Below are 23675 nucleotides of genomic sequence, written 5' to 3'. Positions count from 1 at the left end.
TGTCTGAGAACTTTTGTACATGTCTTTACATGATGAAAATTAAGTAAATATTCCTTTCTTTATGAAAGTTTGTAGTGTTTACTTTGGAATCGCCGCATTCGCGGCCATTTTTAATGTTACACGCATGCGCAAAACCCGCAAGGTAGCAATTTTTGATGGGTTGCAAATTTTGTCAGAACACCGGCGCAAGTAGGACACTGGCTTGTGTCTCGTTGAGGCTGCATTAATTTTTGGGGGGTTTATTTGTTTTTTGTTTTTTGTTTTTTTTTTTTTTTTTCATTCATCTATCTACTGTATACAACATTTTAGCAAAGCGCAGATGACGAGAAATTAGTCTTTTAATCTGCCGGTTGGCCACGCCTACCATTATAGGCTCTAGCGTCACCAACAGGTGGATGACGTCAGCTGAGTCACGATTTCATCTGATGTAGTATGCAGCCCATTGAGGGGGAATTATTCACAACGAGGAAAACGCGATGAAAAGCCGCAAAATGTCTTTTTTTTCAGTCTCTCTACTCCAATAAATTTATAGGATATTCTATTTATCCCAGTATTTTTCCCCAATTAGGCTCGAGCGTATGACGTGGCACTCGCGAGGTTTCCGCCGCTATCGCCATTGTGGAAGATAAACTGAGGCATTTCAACACAGGTCGCTCTTTAAAAATGGTTGGAAATTATTGTGCGGTAAAGAATTGCAACAACCGATCGAATAGAAAGGAGAATGTACAGCTCGACGGAACACCATTGAGTTTCTTCCGGATCCCTACATGGAGAAAAGGCGAGGGAAAGCTCATATCTGAACTTACCAAACGTCGAAGAATGGCATGGGTGGCCTCGATCAGAAGGAAGGGCATAACGTTTGATTCTCCAGTTACACACTGAGTTTGCTCTATGCACTTCCACTCCGGTAAGTTAATTTCGTTTGTTTACGCAAATTTCAGTAACTTTACGCCCTAAGTCGGCCTGTTGTTAGCTATTGCTACAGCTAAACAACTAGCATGCATACATGTGCATTGTCTTCATAAGACATAATTCATGTCGTTGCTAAATGAAAAAGCTGTAATATTTTGACGTGAGAGAGTGGCAAAGAATTTGTACACAGCAAAAGATTTGTACATCCGTGGTCACAGACTAATGTAAACACACATTGCCTACCTTTGCTAGAAAGATGGTGTTGCCGTTTGCTATGGTCATAAAGTGAAGATCCTGCACCCATCCGCAGCAAAACTGTTCGTAGCTTTGTAGCGATTTGTAGTTTCGGAATTGCTGATGAGTGTAGTAACATATACCAAACACTAAATGCAGCATGATGTCCATTTCGCGTAGTGGTGGAAGCTTGTCGACATCTTTATTCCATTTGTGTTCGGCTTGCTCGTGAGGGTCAACATTGTTCACATCCTTAAAATTGCTCACATATCTGTCCTTCGCCGTGGTAACAAGTTTGTCTCTGTTTCGAACTGGCAAGTTTTCCCTACATTTTTCCATCTTTGGCACTCGTAGTTGAATTGTATTTGCCGTTAAGTTTAAATGTCCCGTGATGCAGACGTGCTTCCGCAATGGCAAATCTCGCACGATCCCGTGCTGCTGTGACGTAAACGCTCGAGCCTAATAGCTAAATAAATGGCTTGAGAAGGACCAGTCAGCCCGTTGAGGGGGAATTATTCAGAACGAGCAAAACGTGACGAAGAGGGCCGCAAAATGTCTTTGTTTCGTTCTCTCTACACCAATATTTTTACAGGATATTCTTTTTATCCAAGTATTTTTTTCCCCAATAGCTAAATAAATGGCATGGTCATGACAAATAACAGTCGTGTGCTAAATGGAATATGAAATAATAAAAATGCATTTATTCAGGACGACATGGCAAAATTACTCCATCATGGTCAAAACTGTCGACTTCACCTTTATTGTCGCACCTCCCGAACAATATTGTATGCCACCTAAATCAGGCTTATGTCATTTCCCTTCCCCCGGCTTCGGAGAATGTAAACAAACCAAGAGGTGTGATAGCTAGCCGACACACTAACCCGAACCGAGTGATGTTTCAAAGTCTTCGAAGCGGAAAATCACACTAACTAGCCCGGATCATTTCACATGACGACTGGGTTGTCAATTGTCTTTGCCGATCGGCAAACCGCCCGGCGGAGTGCAATTTACAGCTCGTACTACGGACAGGAGAGCTCGCCTGGGAAGCAGCTGGACAATGTTGCTAATGTGTAAGAGGAGAGCTTTTTACATGCCCATTCATGATCAAACGTAAGTAGTCCTTTATTTAAAGAAAGTTTGTAGTGTTTACTTTGTAATCGCTGTATTTGCGGCTATTTTTAACACAAAGTTGTAATATGGTACAATTTTTGTGCAAGGAGGTGAAAGGTCATAGTTCACAGAGGACAGAAAAAGAATTTGTAGTCTGAACATTTTATACTCGCAATTTCATATTAGACTTCTGGCATATCTTTTTAAAGCCATAGAAAGCACAGCTATTTTGTATATAACCATGACCGCACACATTACGGCTGACATTTTATGCCATTGCCTTTTTGCACTGTTAACCTTTCCTCTCACAAAACAAGTTGACTTTTCAGTGAGCGGTGCATGAAGCCAACCATCGGTGGCACAAAACAGGCTAGGAGGGACAAATGATAACATTTTCAGGCAGAAAATGTTATCATTTGTCATTATCATGTTATGACAAAAAACTACAGATCACCATTGACGTCAATTAACGTCAAATCCATTTAGACTGGGAGGGCTGGTAGAAATCATTCGCTGCCAGCCTCTCAAGTCGAAACAGAATGGACCTTATCATCATCAATGGTGGTAATTTAAGCAACAAAAACACCGTACAAATGGGGAAAAAAAACGTTCTTGAGTGAGATCTCGCACTATTTGTCAAAACATCGCATGCACTTTTTTTCATGCAAATTGGAAGTTCTACAGGGTGACCCAAAAAAAAGTTTACACTGCCAAAATACAACTTAAATGCCATGTTTATTCATCTTAGAATTAGAATTTAATCACAAATTATACATTATTGTAAAGAACATGTACAGTACACTCTATTTTTCAATGTGTCCTCCCTTAAGTGTCACAACAGCCTCCAGGCGCCTGCGGAACGCTTGACAGGTCTTCTTTATGTAGGATGCTGTCATCTTTTCCCAAGATCTAACAATGGACCTCTCCAAGGCTGCCACAGAAGTTTGTGGCTTCTTACAGGCACTGTCCTCCACAGTTGCCCATATGCTATAATCCAGGGGATTGAGATCTGGACTCTGGGGTGGCCACATATCACCTTGTCAATCAACTTTTTGGTCCGCACAGATCGGCACTTCCAGACCCAGGTTTTCGTGAGGCTGTTCCAGTATCTTTCAGCTTCTTTTTAACTTTGTAGACTGCACATCTGGATATTCTCAGATTTGCTGCAATTTCAGTAGGTGTCAGACCGGCATGCAGCAATTCAGGTACAGCTAAAGTTTTCTTCATTTTCAGCAGAAGCACAGGAATTGTAGAGACGAGAGATTACCAGCTGCATTGAGTGACCTTAATGTACCACTTAACCATGACAACCTATTTAAATATGTTTCAGTGGCTTTTAAACAAGCAGTCAACTGAGTGTAAACTTTTTTTTGGGTCACCCTGTAATTCCGATTTGCATGCGAAGATGTCCGATGTGCCGCCCTAGGCGCGAACTGCGTTTGATGAAAAGTGGTCTTAATAAGGACACAGAAGGTGCCATTGCATCTCTGACTGATGGATGAGCTGCCGGCAACCGTGCCAAAGTGACCCTCATCCTTTCTTCTCTTCTTCATAACAGATTCTAGAAAGTGCTATTTTCTCCGTGGGAGCCGCGTTTGATTGAAGTATTTACAACAAGACAGAAATGTGATAGTGCGCTGAATGTGGCCAAACAGGGCCGACAGTGATGCATGAGAGAACAGATCAACGTGTACAGACGGAGGCCTTTTCGGTTGCTATGCCTGACTTACGGACTGATTAATGCGAAGAGCTAGCCGGTCGGATACACACTTCGGAAATGACAAAGTGTCAGTACTGGCAGTCAACGGCTTCGCTAGCTTTTTTTTGTTTGTTTTATGTTTGGGTTTAAATTTGGATTTTTTTTTTTTTTTTTTTCTGTTTACACGCTAGTGCTGCCTTTAATCAACAACTAATTTATTATCTTTTTTTTTTTTTCAAACATTTTATTTAAAAATAAATGTAAAGATGTGAATATTTTATTTTGCATGATTTTTTAAAATTAATTTTCACTTGCTAAAATGCTTTATTTCCACATTTTATTTTGTATTCTTTAACCGCAAAAGAAAACTGAAAACATTTTTATTTATTTTACAGTTACTCAGAGGTGGCGAGAGTAGCCAAAAATAATACTCGAGTAAGAGTACCATTACTTCTAATATTATTCAAGTAAAAAATAAAAGTAGTCATCTAAAAATTTACTCAAGTACAAGTAAAAAAGTACAAGTCCTTCTCAAAAAATTAGCATATTGTGATAAAGTTCATTATTTTCTGTAATGTACTGATAAACATTAGACTTTCATATATTTTAGATTTACACAACTGAAGTAGTTCAAGCCTTTTATTGTTTTAATATTGATGATTCTGGCAACAAAGTCAAGAAAAACCAAAAATCCCTATCTCAAAAAATTAGCATATTTCATCCGACCAATACAAAAAAGTGTTTTTTAATACAAAAAAAAAAAAAGTCTCATAAATCTCATAAAATTAGCATATCATGAAAAGATACTCTAAAGAAGCTACTAACCTAATCATCTGAATCAACGAATTAACTCAAAACCCCTGCGAAAGATTCCTGAGGCATTTAAAAACTCCCAGCCTGGTTCATTACTCAAAACCACAATCATGGGCAAGACTGCCAACCTGACTGCTGTCCAGAAGGCCATCATTGACACCCTCAACAAGAGGCTAAGACACAGAAAGAAATTTCTGAGCGAATAGGCTGTTCCCAGAGTGCCGTATCAAGGCACCTCAGTGGGAAGTCTGTGGGAAGGTAAAAGTGTGGCAGGAAACGCTGCATAATCAGAAGAGGGGACCGCACCCTGGAAGATTGTGGAGAAGGGCTGATTCCAGACCTTGGGGAACCTGCAGAAACAGTGGACTGAGTCTGGAGTAGAAACATCGAGAGCCACCGTGCACAGGGGTGTGCTGGAAATGGCAGAAGCGCCTGATCTGGGTTACAGAAAAGCAGCACTGGACTGTTGCTCAGTGGTCCAAAGTACTTTTTTCAAATGAAAGCTCATTTTGCATGTCATTTGGAAATCAAGGTGCCAAAATTTGGAGAAAGACTGGGGAGAAGGAAATGCCAACATGCCTGAAGTCCACTGTCAAGTACTCACAGTCAGTGATGGTCTGGGGTGCCATGTCAGCTGCTGGTGTTGGTCTACTGTGTTTTATCAAGGGCAGGTTAATTGTAGCTAGCTATCAGGAGATTTTGGAGCACTTCACGCTTCCATCTGCTGAAATGCTTTATGGAGATGAAGATTTCATTTTTCAGCACGACCTGGCACCTACCTGCTCACAGTGCCAAAACCACTGGAAAATGGTTTACTGACCATTGCATTACTGCGCTCAATTGGCCTGCCAACTCTCCTGATCTGAATCCCATTGAGAATCTGTGGGATTTTGTGAAGAGGAAGTTGAGAGACACCAGACCCAACACTGTGGATGAGCTTAAGGACGCTAAACTAAGTACTGTATTTGTTTATTACAACAATAAATCCACAAGCATCCTGGGCCTCCGTAACACCTCAACAGTGCCACAGGCAGATTACCTCCATGCCACGCAGCATTGAAGCTGTCATTTCTGCAAAAGGATTCCCGACCAAGTATTGAGTGCATAGCTGATATAATTCGTTGAAGGTTGACTTTTTTTTTTGTATTAAAAAACACTTTTTTGTAATGGTCGGATGAAATATGCTAATTTTTTTAGATGGGGATTTGTGTTTTTTCTGGACTTTTTTGCCAAAATCATCAATATTAATCATTAAAAGGCTTGAACTACTACTTTTTTTGTATTAAAAAAACACTTTTTTGTATTGGTCAGATGAAATATGCTAATTTTTTGAGATCGGGATTTTTGGTTCTTCTTTTTCTTTTGGTTTCTTCTTTTCCCTGGCGGCGCATTGTGTTACTGATAGTAGTCTTTGTTACTGTGGTCCCAGCTCTCTGTAGGTCATTCACTAGGTCCCCCTGTGGTTCTGGGATTTTTGGTCACCGTTCTTGCTTTCATTTTGATGCCACGGGGTGAGGACGGAGTTGAAAGTCCGTGTTGCCCAACGACAGCCCCAAAAAAATCACTGCTCTAGAGGAGATCTGCATGGATCAATGGGCCAAAATACCAGAAACAGTGTGTGAAAAGCTTGTGAAGAATTACAGAAAACGTTTGGCCTCCGTTATTGCCAACAAATGGTACATAACAAAGTATTGAGATGAACTTTTGCTATAGACCAAATACTTATTTTCCACCATGATTTGCAAATAAATTCTTTAAAAATCAAACAATGTGATTTACCGATTTTTTCTTTCCACATTCTGTCTCTCATGGTTGAGGTTTACCCATGTTGACAATTACAAGCCTCTCTAATATTTTCAAGTGGGAGAACTTGCACAATTAGTGGTTGACTAAATACTTACTTGCCCCACTGTATAGGAAGACAATCTAAATGATCTATATCACTGATGTCATTATATAATGCAAATAAGGTTGCTTAGAAGTTGGTTGGGGATAATTTGAGCATCCTGAAAAGTTGGTAGTGTTATGTCCCTACCGTTCCTTTGCAAATCTACGCCCTTGACGACACATTTTATTCCAACGATCCTTAATAATGCCCACTGAAGTCACCAGGCGACTAACTTTCTTGACGCTCCCTGCCAACTGGTCACATTTCAGAGTGTCATCCTTCAATGAGCGAATGTCAAAAAGACGTAAAAGATATCCCATCTCAAAGAATAAAAAGACGCTTCTGCGGGATATTAGGCCGCAGCGTCAGTCTGTCATAGGCGATCTGATGCAGAGTGATGAACGTATCGGTGTCGACGTATAAATCTCACTGTCAGTGTCAGCTGTCGCTGTCGCTTATGCACTGCGGGAAAATGAAAAGATTACCTGCTAGGTAAGTTGACGCTGCGGCCACGGTGTCATTTTTCAAGGAAAACAGATGGTTTTGGTGACTGTTTTTAAATGTATTGGTGATTAAAAACACATGTGGTGGCGCATGAGTGACAACTGGTGGAGATGCTGTATCGACACAGAATTAGTCAAATCTTTCACAGAGACTGCATCACTGACCCACCAAGCTCAATCTTGGTCTCACACAAAAATACACATGGTCCCTGGCTTCAACTGGGACCGTGTGCTTTGGTCAGAGGGTGGCAGCGAATGAACATTCGTTCATTTGCTGCCGCCCTCCCAGTTCAAATGGATTGGACGTCTACTAGTGATAAACACATTCCCATTCACAGCAGAAGCTTATTTTTCCTGTTTATTAGTTGTTTGTAGAATAGCCTAGACTCATTTCCTGACCAATGTATCGATAATCGTTGTGTCGCCATATCGTCAGATCATCATTATCGTGAACTTTGGATCGCAAATCGTATCGTATCGTGAGGTACCAAGAGGTTTCCACTCCTATTCCTGAGACAATCTTTCCTGTTTGTACCCGGTACAGCTTTCGTACTTTTTCAACCTAAATCCGGCTTTGGATCGTTGCATGTGTTCGAGAATAACTGCAACCGACTTCGACTGACTGCAGCTGAGTGTGGGACAGCCCTCTTACTTGAAGGCATGGCGCAGTGTCCCGTCAATATCATTATGAAGTCTATGATCCGACGACATGCTCGAAATATGAAGATTTATGACAGCGCAACAGTTTCTTTTTTTTTCCACAAGACCAACGCATGGCAACAACAGAATTGAACAGTAATACAACAATTAAGACTTTTGGGGACAAAAAGTTCACTTATTTTTTCTTGTCATGAGATTACCAATTGATTTTACAGATTGTGGCCTGCTCCTTGTGTCTTGACCAATCTGCTGCCTCTTGTATCAACCACCTATGTCTCATTAGCCACGTTTACATGCTGACTTTTATTCATACCGATTCAAATCATTCCGAATGGAAATTTCAGATCAGCTGTTTACATGTCACTTCATCTATTCCGATCCAGCGTTTACATGTGACTGCCTTTATTCCGAGAGGACGTTTGACAACTGCCGTCTGACATGCGCAGATTAATCAAAACAAAGCGTCACGTTGCAAAACATGGAGATTGATCGTCGGAGTGCTGCTGTTTTAACTTTAACCCACTTGTTGTGTTTGTGGGGTCGTATCCGCCTCAGCCGTTTTGCTCTTTTGCCTTGTCGTAGCCGGTTTTCCACCGGTTTCTAATCTGGTCAACGCTCCGGTCTATTCCGGCTTCGTGTAACCTCACGTGAACTTTTTTAAATAGTTCACTGTTCCTTGTTTTACGCCCGTCTAAGGGGGCAATTATATTCAATTCTTTTAAAGTTTGAATTAAATACAATCTTTCCGCCGGACTCCAATTAAGTGCGCTGTGCTTGGAAGCCATGTTGCAAGTGACGTCACTTACGTCACAAAGTGACGTCACCACGTCAGTACGGAGCATGTGAAGAAAGAACGCAACCAGACACCATTCCGCTTCCCTGTTTACATGATATAATTTTACTTCTAATCGGTTTGGGAAAAGGAATATTCCACCCCTGTGAATCAGAATGAAATTCCATTCGGTTTGGGCCTCTTCATTCCGAATGAGGTGTTTATATGGAACACATTTATTCGGTTTGAACAAATATTCCGATTGTAATTGGAATATTTGGCTCCATGTAAACGTGGCAACTGTCTCGTTACCCATTGTCTGTATTGTTCTGTTCTTGTTGGGTCATTGTCTATTTGTACGTCCAAGCCCTCGTGTTCAGACCCCCCGTTAGAGTTAGTTTTGATGCCTTTTGTTGATCCTGATACAGACATACTGTAAACATCGCAGGACCTTATACAGTGGGGCAAATAAGTATTTAGTCAACCACTAACTGTGCAAGTTCTCCGACTTGAAAAGATTAGGGAGGCCTGTAATTGTCAACATGGGTAAACCTCAACCATGAGAGACAGAATGTGGTAAAAAAAAAAAAAAAATCACAGTGTTTGATTTTTAAATAATTTATTTCCAAATTATAGTGGAAAACAAGTATTTGGTCACCTACAAACAAGGAAGATTTCTGGTCATTGAGGTCTAACATCTTTCTAACGAGGCTCCACTCGTTACCTGTATTAATGGCACCTGTTTTAACTCATTAACGGTATAAAAGACACCTGTCCACAACCTCAGTCAGTCACACTCCAAACTCCACTATGGCAAAGACCAAAGAGCAGTCGAAGGACACCAGAGACAAAATTGTAGACCTGCACCAGGCTGGGGAGACTCAATCTGCAATAGGTAAAACGCTTGGTGTAAAGAAATCAACTGTTAGAGCAATTATTAGAAAATGGAAGACATACAAGACCGCTGATAATCTCCCTCGATCTGGGGCTCCATGCAAGATTTCACCCCGTGGCGTCAAAATGATAACAAGAACGGTGAGCAAAAATCCCAGGACCACACGGGGGTACCTAGTGAATGACCTACAGAGAGCAGGGACCACAGTAACAAAGGCTATTAGTAACATAATGCGCCGCCAGGGACTCAAATCCTGCACTGCCACACGTTTCCCCCTGCTGAAGCCAGTACACGTCCAGGCCCGTCTGTGGTTTGTTAGAGAGCATTTGGATGATCAAGAAGAGGACTGGAAGAATGTTATGGTCAGATGAAACCAAAATAGAACTTTTTGGTAGAAACACAGGTTCTCGTGGTTGGAGGAGAAAGAATACTGAATTGCATCTGAAGAACACCGTACCCACTGTGAAGCACGGGGGTGGAAACATCATGCTTTGGGGCTGTTTTTCTCCAAAGGGACCAGGACGACTGATCTGTGTAAAGGAAAGAATGAATGGGGCCATGTATCGAGAGATTTTGAGTGAAAATCTCCTTCCATCAGCAAGGACATTGAAGATGAGACGTGGCTGGGTCTTTCAGCATGACAATGATCCCAAACACACAGCCAGGGCAACAAAGGAGTGGCTTTGTAAGAAGCATTTCAAGGTCCTGGAGTGGCCTGGCCAGTTTCCAGAGCTCAACCCCACAGAAAATCTGCGGATGGAGTTGAAAGTCCGTGTTGGCCAACGACAGCCCCAAAACATCACTGCTCTAGAGGAGATCTGCATGGAGGAATGGGCCAAAATACCAGCAACAGTGTGTGAAAAGCTTGTGAAGAGTTAGAAAAAACATTTGGCCTCCGGTATTGCCAACAAAGTGTACATAACAAAGTATTGAGATGAACTTTTGGTATTGACCAAATACTTATTTTCCACCATGATTTGCAAATAAATTCTTTAAAAATCAAACAATGTGATTTTCTGGGGGGTTTTCCACATTCCGTCTCTCATGGTTGAGGTTTACCCATGTTGACAATTACAGGCCTCTCTCATAAAATCAAGAGGGAGAACTTGCACAATTAGTGGTTGACTAAATACTTATTTGCCCCACTGTAGTTCCTGACCACCCCCCACAGTAAATGAACTCTGCGATATAGAAATCCCCCTTTTACTAAACTCTCATCCGACAATATATATCAACAATCGCACCAGATGATCTATATTGCAGAGAAGATGAAGTACAGTTCCCATGACTACCTCCGCGCTTGAGCGACAGCGAGACGACAGCCGCGTTGATACCTAAGAGTTGAAGATCAAATTCCTGGTAGGAGTTATTTTATGTTGCATACTCCAGCTGTGTCGCGTCTGGCATCAGTACCAAAAGTGGATTGATACTATCAGCAGGTGGCAGAATCTTTGCCTAGCAGTGAATCATCATCTTTCAGTGCCACGAACAGCAATAGAGGCACCAATCCATTTGGAGTGGGAATGATTGCTGCCAGTACAATTGAAGATGGATAAATAAATATCGATCAGATTAGATATCAATCAAATTAGATTAGATTAAAAAATATATATCCTTAGCTCATCCACTGCCATTGATGGCAATAGACGTCCAATCCTTTTGAATTGGAAGGTGAAGGCAGTGATCGTTCGATCGCTCCTCGTTCAAATGGATTACCAAGCGATCCATGGATAGAAAGACTTGTAGTTCTTAAAAGATAAATGTTAGAACAAGTTTTATATTTTTTTTATATTAAATATTTTATATATTTTATATTAAAACCCCTCTTCATGTTTTCGTTTTAATAAAATGTGTAAAATTTTCAATCAAAAAATAAACTAGTAGCCTGTTATTGTTGATGTCAATAATTACTTACACAATGCGCATGGGTGCTGAAGCCTATAAAATCAGTCGCACCCAAGCGCCAGCAGAGGGCGGCAAAACTTCGAAAAACACAACAAGTACACCTTTCACTGTGCTGTCATTTTAATCTGTTTGAGCTGGGCATTTGTGCGTTAATTGCGTCAAATATTTTAACGTGATTAATTTAAAAAATTAATTACTGCCCGTTAATGCGATAATTTTGACAGCCCTACTTTAAACTTTAACACATGCTCAGATAGGCCGGTATCGGTATCGGCCAGTATCGGTATCGTATCGGAAGTGCAAAACAATATCGGTATCGGACTGGAAGTGCAAAAACCTGGATTGGGACATCCCTACAGGAGATGGGCCTGGACGTGTACTGGCTTCAGCAGGGGGACACGTCTAGCAGTGCAGGATTTGAGCCCCAGGCAGCGCATTGTGTTACTGATAGTAGCCTTTGTTACTGTGGTCCCAGCTCTCTGTAGGTCATTCACTAGGTCCCCCTGTGTGGTTCTGGGGTTTTTGCTCACCGTTCTTGGTATCATTTTGACGCCACGGGGTGAGATCTTGCATTGAGCCCCAGACCGAGGGAGATTATCAGTGGTCTTGTATTTCTTACATTTTCTAATAATTGCTCCCAGAGTTGATTTCTTTACACCAAGCGTTTTACCTATTGCTGATTAAGTCTTTCCAGCCTGGTGCAGGTCTGTAATTTTGTGTCTGGTGTCCTTCGACAGCTCTTTGATCTTGGCCATAGTGGAGTTTGGAGTGTGGATGACTGAGTTTATGGACAGGTGTCTTTTATACCAATAATGAGTTAAAAAAGGTGCCATTAATACAGGTAACGAGTGGAGTTAGAAGAAGTTAGACCTCTTTGAGAGCCAGAAATCTTGCTTGTTTGTAGGTGACCAAATACTTATTTTCCACTCTAATTTGGAAACTAATTCTTTAAAAATCAAACAATGTGATTTTCTTTTTTTTTCTCCACACATTCTGTCTCTCATGGTTGACGTTTACCCATGTTGACAATTATAGGCCTCTCTAATCTTTTCAAGTAGAACTTGCACAATTGGTGGTTGACTAAATACTTATTTGCCCCACTGTTGCTGAAGATATTGATTGATCTTTGACTGCACAAGGCTATATGTTACAATAATAATAATGAACTCATATATTTTAAAAATTGAGTTTTATTTTTGTTTCATATTGCACACTACATACAACGTTTAGTCACCAATTTGTAAGGGCATACGTCACTATTTGTAAGATGGCCAACGGCCTCAGGTTGACAGGTATGCACTCTGGCTGCTGCTAGTTTGAAACAGCCTTTAACATGCTATCAGCAACGGGGAGTTTACTTCGACGAGGGAGCGTAAATTGACAGAATACTGGCATACACACAGGCTTCCAATGCAGTAACTGGAAAAATCTCAACCTGAAAAGTTTCTGGAGCTGCAAAATTTCTCGACCTTTGCTCCAGTATAAATGCTGGAGTTCACGATGAGCTCCTGGCACTGACTGACTGGTGGGGAATTGGGCGAGGCAGACTAAAATACGACCTAATCTATCATGTTTCCTTGTCACTATTGGGTCCTTCAGCCCTACAAAAAGTCCCCCTGCCCCGCCTATCCTCTCCATTTCTCAGGTTTTGACAAGCAGACGATGATATTTCGGGCCCTGAGACATATCTTCAGGTAATTGGTTCTTCAACTAGCAGACGACTGGAGCTCTTCTGCCCATTTTGTTCCCCTTTTTTGAAGTGGAAATGAATTTTGCTTGTTGTGGGAAACGGGAGGAAAATGTTTTGGGTATTTATCGTTCAGTTTTACTTAGAATCCTTTTGCAATCACTTTCAACCGACTAAGTCTCTTTTTTTCCTACCATTTCAGAACGTGTTATTTGATTTTCACCTCGGAGCTGTTTCACCTGTGAGGATCTTTGACCAATAGCTGACATTGATTTTGACTCAGAGGCAACTGAAGCCTCCGTATAAAACTGTTATACTTATTTTTAAAAAGCTTTGCGCGAGAACACAGACAGGCCACGACATGGGAGAGATGCATCACAACCAGCTCACAAAAAAAAAAAAGACCCGGTGGCAATGTTTCGCTCAGTTGTTGTTCTTTTTTTTGTTGTCGTCGTTTTTTTAGACAGCAAGATACGCAATTATTTCCATTTGAAGGTTCACCTGAAAGAAAAATTGCCTCCAAACCTATTGTTTTGATGCATGAAGTCATGAAAATGGCTAACTTCAAATTCACTTGGTTAGCCCTCAAATTAGTTATCAGGATTAAAAATTTCTGGTAAAGAGTTTGAATCAAATTACTGCACAGGTAATCTCCGGGTTACAAATGAGTTTTGTTCCTACGCTGGCGACGTAACCTAAATTTCCGCGTAATTCAAAATTAACCCTTTAAGTACCCTTAAATCTCAAAATAACTATCCAAAAGTCCAAAATTATTACCGTATTGGCCCGAATATAAAACGACGTTTTTTGCATTGAAATGAGACTAAAAAAGAGGGGGTCGTCTTATATTCGCGGTCTAGACATTATACCCATTCACGACACTAGACGGCGCCAGATATCATTGAAGCGATGTCATGACAGATCTCAGCTACTCTTTTTAGTTTGACCAGTTTGCATTATTTTATTGCAATGTTTTTCCTAATTCAGATTTGTTTCAAGACTACAGTTACAGTTAGACTTCACTTTGATGGTTAATGCACTTATTGCAATTTCGTTGTTTTATCCAGTGGCGCCTCCAGAAATTTTTCATAGGGGTGGCCAGATGGGGCCACTTAAAATCTTGGGGTGGCCAAAACTAAAAGCCATAATTTCAGGTTTTCATTATATTATTGCAGTAAAAAGATCAGGGCAAAACTATCAGAAAGACTTACGGACATGGCTACTGATATACTTTGGTGTATTGTGTAATATTTGATCTTACTAATGATTTAATGTGCATAGTCCATAACTGTCCAGTCAACATTTTGAGTTCCACAACAAATCTGTTTGTGTTATGCATACATTAGGCATAAGGTGTACATTTAACTAGGGCTGTCAAACGATTAAAATTTTTTAATCGAGTTAATCACAGCTTAAAAATTAATTAATCATAATTAATCGCAGTTCAAACCATCTCTAAAATATGCCATATTTTTCTGTAAATTATTGTTGGAATGGAAAGATAAGACAAGACAGATATATACATTCAACATACTGTACATAAGTACTGTATTTGTTTATTACAACAATAAATCCACAAGCTTCCCATGGGCTCACCACCTGTGGGAGGGGCCAAAGGGGTCGGGTGCGTAGGGAGTTGGGCGGCAGCCAAAGGCGGGGGCCTTGGCGGTCCGACCCCCAGCTGCTGAAGCTAACTCTTGGGACATGGAATGTCACCTCTCTGGCAGGGAAGGAGCCTGAGCTGGTGTGTGAGGCAGAGAAGTTCCGACTAGATATAGTCGGACTCTCCTCCACACACAGCTTGGGTTCTGGTACCAATCCTCTCGAGAGGGGTTAGACTCTCTTCCACTCTGGAGTTGCCCATGGTGAGAGGCGCCGGGCAGGTGTGGGCATACTTATTGCCCCCTGGCTTGGCGCCTGTACGTTGGGGTTCACCCCGGTGGACGAGAGGGTAGCCTCCCTCCGCCTTCGGGTGGGGGGACGGGTTCTAACTGTTGTTTGCGCTTATGCACCGAACAGCAGTTCAGAATACCCACCCTTTTTGGAGTCCTTGGAGGGTGTGCTAGAGAGCGCCCCCTCTGGGGACTCCCTCGTTCTACTGGGGGACTTCAACGCTCACGTGGGCAATGACAGTGAGACCTGGAGGGGCGTGATTGGGAGGAACGGCCCCCCCGATCAGAACCCGAGTGGTGTTCTGTTATTGGACTTCTGTGCTCGTCACGGTTTGTCTATAACGAACACCATGTTCAAACATAGGGGTGTCCATATGTGCACTTGGCACCAGGACACCCTAGGCCGCAGTTCGATGATCGACTTCGTAATCGTGTCATCGGACTTGCGGCCACATGTTTTGGACACTCGGGTGAAGAGAGGGGCGGAGCTGTCAACTGATCACCACCTGGTGGTGTGTTGGCTCCGATGGCGGGGGAAGATGCTGGCCAGACCTGGCAGGCCCAAACGTATTGTGAGGGTCTCCTGGGAACGTCTGGCAGAATCCCCTGTCAGAAAGAGTTTCAACACCAACCTCCGGCAGAACTTCTCCCTTGTCCCGGGGGAAGTGGGGGACATTGAGTCCGAGTGGGCCATGTTCCGCACCTCCATTGTTGAGGCGGCCGATCAGAGCTGTGGCCGTAAGGTGGTTGGTGCCTGTCGTGGCGGCAATCCCCGAACCCGCTGGTGGACACCAGCGGTAAGGGATGCCGTCAAGCTGAAGAAGGAGGCCTATCGGGCCTTTTTGGCCTGTGGGACTCCGGAGGCAGCTGACAGGTACCGGCTGGCCAAGCGGACTGCGGCCTCGGCAGTCGCTGAGGCAAAAACTCGGACATGGGAGGAGTTCGGTGAGGCCATGGAAAACAACTTTCGGACGGCTTCGAGGAAATTCTGGTCAACCATCCGGCGTCTGAGGAGAGGAAAGCAGTGCACTCTTAACACTGTGTATAGTGAAGATGGTGTACTGCTGACCTCGACTCGGGACGTCATGAGTCGGTGGAGAGAATACTTCGAAGCCCTCCTCAATTCCACCGACACGCCTTCCTTTGAGGAAGCAGAGTCTGGGGACTCTGAGGTGGGCTCTTCGATCTCTGGGGTTGAAGTCACTGAGGCGGTTGGTAAGCTCCTCGGTGGCAAGGCCCCGGGGGTGGATGAGATCCGCCCGGAGTTCCTAAAGGCTCTGGATGTTGTAGGGCTGTCATGGCTGACACGCCTCTACAACATCGCGTGGACATCGGGGACAGTGCCTCTGGATTGGCAGACCGGGGTGGTGGTCCCCCTTTTTAAAAAGGGGGACCGGAGGGTGTGTTCCAATTATAGAGGAATCACACTCCTCAGCCTCCCCGGTAAAGTCTATTCAGGGGTGCTGGAGAGGAGGGTCCGTCGGGAAGTCGAATCTCGGATTCAGGAGGAGCAGTGAGGTTTTCGTCCCGGCCGTGGAACAGTGGACCAGCTCTACACCCTCAGCAGGGTCCTCGAGGGTGCATGGGAGTTCGCCCAACCAGTCTACATGTGTTTTGTGGATTTGGAGAAGGCGTTCGACCGTGTGGCTAGGGGAATCCTGTGGAGGGTGCTCCGGGAGTACGGGGTACCGAGCCCCTTGGTAAGGGCTGTTCGGTCCCTGTACGACCGGTGTCAGAGTCTGGTCCGCATTGCCGGCAGTAAGTCGAATTGGTTCCCAGTGAGGGTTGGACTCCGCCAAGGCTGCCCTTTGTCACCAATTTTGTTCATAATTTTTATGGACTGAATTTCTAGGCGCAGCCGAAGCGTTGAGGGGGTCCGGTTTGGTGACCTCAGCATTGAATCTGCTTTTTGCAGATGATTTAGTGCTGTTGGCTTCATCAAGCCGTGACCTCCAACTCTCACTGGAGCGGTTCGCAGCTGAGTGTGAAGCGGTTGGGATGAAGATCAGCACCTCCAAATCCGAGACCATGGTCCTCAGTCGGAAAAGGGTGGAGTGCCTTCTCCGGGTCGGGGATGAGATCCTGCCCCAAGTGGAGGAGTTCAAGTATCTTGGGGTCTTGTTCACGAGTGACGGTAGGAGGGAGCGGGAGATCGACAGGCAAATCGGTGCGGCGTCTGCAGTAATGCGGACTGTGCACCGCTCCGTAGTGGTGAAGAAGGAGCTGAGCCGAAAGGCAAAGCTCTCGATTTACCAGTCGATCTACGTTCCTACCCTCACCTACGGTCACGAGCTTTGGGTCATGACCGAAAGAACAAGATCCCGGATACAAGCGGCCGAAATGAGTTTCCTCCGCAGGGTGTCCGGGCTCTCCCTTAGAGATAGGGTGAGAAGCTCGGTCATCCGGGAGGGACTCGGCGTCGAGCCGCTACTCCTCCGCGTAGAGAGGAGCCAGCTGAGGTGGCTCGGGCATCTGGTTCGGATGCCTCCCGGACGCCTCCCTGGAGAGGTGTTCCGGGCATGTCCCACCGGCGGGAGGCCCCGGGGACGACCCAGGACACGCTGGAGAGACTATGTCTCTCGGCTGGCCTGGGAACGCCTTGGGATCCCGCCGGAGGAGCTGGTTGAAGTGGCTGGGGAGAGGGAAATCTGGGCTTCCCTGTTAAAGCTGCTGCCCCCGCGACCCGACCCCGGAACAAGCGGAAGATAATGGATGGATGGATAAATCCACAAGATGGCGTTAACTTTATTAACATTCTTTCTGTAAAAGGGATCCATGGATAGACGACTTATAATTCTTAAAGGATAAATGTGAGTTTTCATTTTGTGACTAAATATTGCCATCTGGTGTATTTGTTGAGCTTTCAGTAAATGATACTGTAGCGACTTAACTGTTCTGCTTAAATGCATGATGGGAAGTGGTGCGACCATGCCTGTGTGTGGTGGCTGCAAATGCTAGATCTTCTCTGCGTTGGGTACACTATAGGGTGTTAAGAAAAAAGATCGACTCCTGTCATTCTTCCCCACGTCGCTTCCCACAATATTTATAGTTGCTGTGGGAGAGATGACAAAGCTTTTGCCAATTAAATCATGGCCCCAATGAATGCTTGTATCTACTCCACTCTGCCTCTTACCTCTGTATATAAGTAAAACGGCGCCATTGTAGGCTGTTTGCGGCAATGGATGAATGACCCGTACCGCGAATGCGTTAATTGCGATAAATATTTTCACGTGATTCATTTAAAAAAATTAATTACCGACTGTTAATGTGATAAATTTGACAGCCCTACATTTAACAAAACTAAATAATTACATTCATTTGGAAAGAAATGCATAACTGATGCTACAACAATGTAACAATATACTGGCAAGCGGGGTGGCCAGTGGGGTGGCCAACATATTTATAGGGGTGGCCGTGGCCACCCCTGGCCACCCCCTGGTGGTGCCACTGGTTTTATCACAATAGATTGGTTTATTTACATTTCAAAAACCAGAAGCCATTCATTTACGAATGTGATTGGACTTTATTTTACATATTTAAATGTTCAGATATTAAGATTTGAATGAGGCCAAATAACATGCTTTTTCTCTCAAATATATTGTTATAATCATTTGTTTCGGATGTACTGTAATTATTTTCTGTATAAAAATTCATTTGGTGTTCAAAAAGTCTTTTTTCAAACTTGAGTCTTGAAAAAGGGGGTCGTCCTATAATCAGGGCCGTCTTATATTACACTGCCCTCTGGTGGCAGCGTTGGGTCTAACTGGACTATCGCCTTGTATGACTGAGGAGCAGACTCATCGGACATGGATAAAGGACAGCTGTGCTCTGGTTTTGCCCGCATAAGGCTGTAAGTTGTTTCAGCTAATATGTGTTTGTGTATCCATTTGTAATTGAATTTTGAGCGACAGTTTGTGGATTTATGTGTGAGCGATTTGCTAGGAGAATTGTAAATATGTTACCATTCGTAGCATTTAAGATAGCAGACTTATGTTAGGCAAATTAGGCTAGTCCACTAAATTTACATATTGATCAGACTAGAATAACGTTAGAACACCATTTTTTTGTACTAGTGTGTGTTACAGCTTTACAAATTGTCAAAACTGAAGAAGTAAAAAGCTTCAAAAAGCACAATTGCTTTGTTTGCTGTCTGTCAAGCTTTAACATTTAGCGTTTTTTGTTTTTGTTGTCAATTCTGTGCTCATCTAGCCATAGAACACAATATTCTGTGGCGCTTGAAAGAATGGGATGTCTTGAGACATGACGTCTGGTAGTGAATGAGTTGATTGCCTGACCGAATGTTTGCATTTTTTCCTGCAATAATGTTCATAAAACAAGTGGATAACACGTGTCTTCAACATACAAATACAAATTACAGACCTCTACATGGCTTGCAAGTGGGAAAACCAGCAAAAGCGGCAGTGTATCGAATACTTGTTCTCCCCACTGTATATTATTATTTGTTTTATCTATATACAAATAATAAATATCGGTGGAAACGGATTACGCTACACAAGCACTTTATTATGCTTGTTATTAACACTTGTGCATGTAAATCTGATGTTGGTAGATTGTTTTCTTCATGGAGATGAAATGCACGTGTGGCAGCTCAGAATTTAAAAAAAAAAAAATTTTTACATAACATTTTGACAGTTGCCGTCATATTTTTGGAATCGAAGCACCATGTACCGGAATAGCATTCCAGCCCTGAATCTTATACCAGAACTGCGTCCCTGCCCTGATTCTTATACCAGAACTTCGTTCCTGCCCTGAATCTTTTACCGGAACTGCGTTCCTGACCGTTCTGGCCCACTTTCACCAGTGTTACATTACAATAAATCAGTGTTACATGTTTCTACATTTGAAATGACATGAATATATCCTTGTGTGCACCGCTGATGAAATGTGTCTACATGAATGCATTTTTTTCCACTTCCAAAACTCCAGGATTTATGCAAAACATTGAAAACAGCATTGTGTATGTTGTATGCATTATATTATGTCAAAGCTCTTACTACAAGATTATAGAAATTCGCCTAAATTGATTGGATTTTCACATTACGGCCAGATACTGTATCCCAAAAACTATAGCCAATTGACATTCCACGAATGCAATGTCAATCAGAATGTTGTGTTTTGACATGGAAGTGCTAAATTAGTTCCCAGAAGTTGAGATGATTCTGTAGAAAAGAAAAGTAAATTAAAAAATCAATCCTTTTTCGAGTCCAGTAGGTTAAATTTAACACCGCCGGACAGAGGAAGCGCACCAGCACCCATGCGTTGGAGAAGTCCAATCTACATCTTATGCCTCTAATCCGTTTATAGGCGTAGCCTCGTAATGACATGCACTGACCCACTTAGTTCCAGCCTGCTCCCTCAGACGCGCTGACATTTACGTAGCCTCCATACCCACCGTGCTTCAGCCGCACACTCGGCAATGCTATGGCCTTGCTTTCACCTTGTTCGGTTAATAGGAGAGCATATGCACATAAAATTATCAGCCACAAAGTAAAATAAGTTCGTCATGCATTAAAGCAGGGGCTTTATGTGCAGTTACCTGACTTTTTTTTTTTTTTTAGATTGGTTTGTTGTTTCCCTTTAGAACTCACAAACATGTATAAATGGTTTCAGCCCTGACAGAAGTAAATATCTAACCCTATGTAAAGCTATATAGTGTCGCATATGACATGAAAACAGGCGGTCAATTAGAAATCACTTTATTGAAAAATACACATTAACAGTTTCACAAGTCCCTCTGGTGCATTGGCAGCAAGTCTAAAATCTCAACAACAACAAAATGAATCAACCAGTTTATTAATAATCCAGGGTGAAAAATTACACTGCATCTCCAAAGGTTGGTTGCAAAATCATGCAGTATGTTTGATTTGCGTGTTCTTTGTTGGATATCAGTAATAAACAATACGTGTAAACCTTGATTTTTTAGTTTTCTGTCCATATTCGTAAATTATAACTTCATTTCCAAACAATAAAAACGCAGCAAGGTTTTGATTCATAAAAATGAAAATCACAAGGTTCGAGGCAGTTGACAAATTAATTTCCTGGAGAAAAGAACTAAATTATATGAAGCCTCTTTTTTTCTCATTTATTGCATTTTAATGCTGGAACAGTGATGTGAGTGAGGTCTTAACATCTGAATTCACTCACAAGGAATGATACCATCTAGTGACCACAAAACAATTACGGCACAGTGACTATTTGGAATGTCAATACAAATTGCACTCTTTTCCACATGAACATAGCAGAGAGCGGCATACATTTTAGTTGGAAAATTATGATGGGGTCAGAAATATGAAAATATCTAAGAAGCGCACTTATATTCTCATATTTATGACCATGACCATGAATAAATCGGCCCAGATGGTTGGCCAATTGATTAGTGCAACTCTAATTTATAAATTCAACCCCTGGCAACAAAAGTGAGTACACCGCATGGGAACTACGTACATCCCTAAATGTCCAAATTGAGTACTGCTTGTTATTTTCCCTCCAAAATGTCATGTGACTCGTTACAGGAGTGCTGCCAGCATTGCTGCAGAGATTCAAGAGGTGGGGGGTCAGCCTGTTAGTGCTCAAACCGTACGCCCTGCACTTGACATCAAATTGGTGTGCATGGCTGTCACCCCAGGAGGAAGCCTCTTCTGAAGACGGTACACAAGAAAGCCCGCAAACAGTTTGCTGAAGACATGTCAACAAAGCACATGGATTACTGGAACCATGGTCTGATGAGACGAAGATTAATTTGTTTGGTTCCGATGGTCTCAAGCATGTGTGGCAGTGACCAGGTGAGGAGTACAAAGATAAGTGTGTCATGCCTACAGTCAAGCATGGTGGTGGGAATGACACCCCCCCACCCCACCCCCCAGCCTCCTCTTCAATCTCTGCAGCAATGCTGACAGCACTCCTGTAACGAGTCACATGACATTTTGGAGGGAAAATGACAAGCAGTACTCAATTTGGAAATTTAAGGATGTACGTAATTCCCATGCAGTGTACTCACTTTTGTTGCCAGGGGTTTAGATATTAATGGCTATATTTTGAGTTATTTTGAGGGGAAAATAAATGAACTCTATTATATGAGCTGCACACAGACTACTTTTCATTGTGTCAAAGTGTCATATTGTCAGTGCTGTCCCATGAAAAGATATACAGTGCCTTGCAAAAGTATTCGGCCCCCTTGAACCTTGCAACCTTTCGCCACATTTCAGGCTTCAAACATAAAGATATAAAATTTTAATTTTTTGTCAAGAATCAACAACAAGTGGGACACAATCGTGAAGTGGAACAAAATTTATTGGATAATTTAAACTTTTTTAACAAATAAAAAACTGAAAAGTGGGGTGTGCAATATTATTCGGCCCCCTTGCGTTAATACTTTGTAGCGCCACCTTTTGCTCCAATTACAGCTGCAAGTCGCTTGGGGTATGTTTCTATCAGTTTTGCACATCGAGAGACTTCTTGCCCATTCTTCCTTGCAAAACAGCTCGAGCTCAGTGAGGTTGGATGGAGAGTGTTTGTGAACAGCAGTCTTCAGCTCTTTCCACAGATTCTCGATTGGATTCAGGTCTGGACTTTGACTTGGCCATTCTAACACCTGGATACGTTTATTTTTGAACCATTCCATTGTAGATTTGGCTTTATGTTTTGGATCATTGTCCTGTTGGAAGATAAATCTCCGTCCCAGTCTCAGGTCTTGTGCAGATACCAACAGGTTTTCTTCCAGAATGTTCCTGTATTTGGCTGCATCCATCTTCCCGTCAATTTTAACCATCTTCCCTGTCCCTGCTGAAGAAAAGCAGGCCCAAACCATGATGCTGCCACCACCATGTTTGACAGTGGGGATGGTGTGTTCAGGGTGATGAGCTGTGTTGCTTTTACGCCAAACATATCATTTTGCATTGTGGCCAAAAAGTTCAATCTGACCAGAGCACCTTCTTCCACATGTTTGGTGTGTCTCCCAGGTGGCTTGTGGCAAACTTTAAACGAGACTTTTTATGGATATCTTTGAGAAATGGCTTTCTTCTTGCCACTCTTCCATAAAGGCCAGATTTGTGCAGTGTACGACTGATTGTTGTCCTATGGACAGACTCTCCCACCTCAGCTGTAGATCTCTGCAGTTCATCCATAGTGATCATGGGCCTCTTGGCTGCATCTCTGATCAGTTTTCTCCTTGTTTGAGAAGAAAGTTTGGAAGGACGGCCGGGTCGTGGTAGATTTGCAGTGGTCTGATGCTCCTTCCATTTCAATATGATGGCTCGCACAGTGGTCCTTGAGATGTTTAAAGCTTGGGAAATCTTTTTGTATCCAAATCCGGCTTTAAACGTCTTCACAACAGTATCTCGGACCTGCCTGGTGTGTTCCTTGGTTTTCATAATGTTCTCTGCACTTTAAACAGAACCCTGAGACTATCACAGAGCAGGTGCATTTATACGGAGACTTGATTACACACAGGTGGATTCTATTTATCATCATCGGTCATTTAGGACAACATTGGATCATTCAGAGATCCTCACTGAACTTCTGGAGTGAGTTTGCTGCACTGAAAGTAAAGGGGCCGAATAATATTGCACGCCCCACTTTTCAGTTTTTTATTTGTTAAAAAAGTTTAAATTATCCAATAAATGTTGTTCCACTTCACGATTGTGTCCCACTTGTTGTTGATTCTTGACAAAAAAATTAAATTTCAT

This window comes from Corythoichthys intestinalis, chromosome 6, assembly GCF_030265065.1.
Source record: "Corythoichthys intestinalis isolate RoL2023-P3 chromosome 6, ASM3026506v1, whole genome shotgun sequence".
Classification (NCBI taxonomy): Eukaryota; Metazoa; Chordata; class Actinopteri; order Syngnathiformes; family Syngnathidae; genus Corythoichthys; species Corythoichthys intestinalis.
This window is presented reverse-complemented; position numbering follows the sequence as displayed.